At 50.1% G+C, this 499-nt stretch overlaps 1 protein-coding gene across 1 annotated transcript in view; it reads left to right on the top strand.

Annotated features, from left to right (window-relative positions):
- The first annotated feature begins 240 nt into the window (after positions 1–240).
- The window catches only part of RNF152 (ring finger protein 152), a 64,975-nt gene continuing 64,716 nt past the window's right edge, over positions 241–499 (top strand). Inside the window, exon 1 of the mRNA XM_010854819.1 lies at positions 241–473. The gene's annotated coding sequence lies outside the window, so the exon portion shown is untranslated. The remainder of the gene's footprint in view (positions 474–499) is intronic.

Genomic DNA, 499 nt, shown 5'->3' on the forward strand with positions numbered 1-499 from the left:
GTCTTGTGTCTTCATAACTCTTGGCACAAATACTTCCTTGTAAGAAAGTGCTAATTTAGTGCATTGTTTTGATTATTTTCATATAGGAGATGGGGCTTCCCTGATGGCTCCGACAGTAAAGAACCCACCTGCCAATGCAGGAGACGTAAGAGACACAGGTTCGATTCCTGGGTTGGGAAGATCCCAGGGAAGGAAATGGCAGCCCACTTCAGTATTCCTGCCTGGAGAATCCCATGGACAGAGGAGCCTGATGGGCTACAGTCCCTAAGGTCACAAAGAGTCGGACACGACTGAGTGACTAACACACACGTATAGGAGGTTACCTCTGTAGGAGGAAGAGCAGTGTGTATGCACGGGACTCAAATGCCAGGTGATAACTGGATGAAGTGGCCTTGGAATTCAGAGGGGGGCAGATGGCTTCCTGCTAGAGAATGGCTTCCTGGAAGAAGTGGCATTTAACCGTCCCTGGAAAGGTGGGTAGTCGTCTGGACAGGCGGGC

The sequence above is a fragment of the Bison bison genome, unplaced genomic scaffold, assembly GCF_000754665.1.
Source record: "Bison bison bison isolate TAMUID 2011002044 unplaced genomic scaffold, Bison_UMD1.0 scf7180017864349, whole genome shotgun sequence".
Classification (NCBI taxonomy): Eukaryota; Metazoa; Chordata; class Mammalia; order Artiodactyla; family Bovidae; genus Bison; species Bison bison.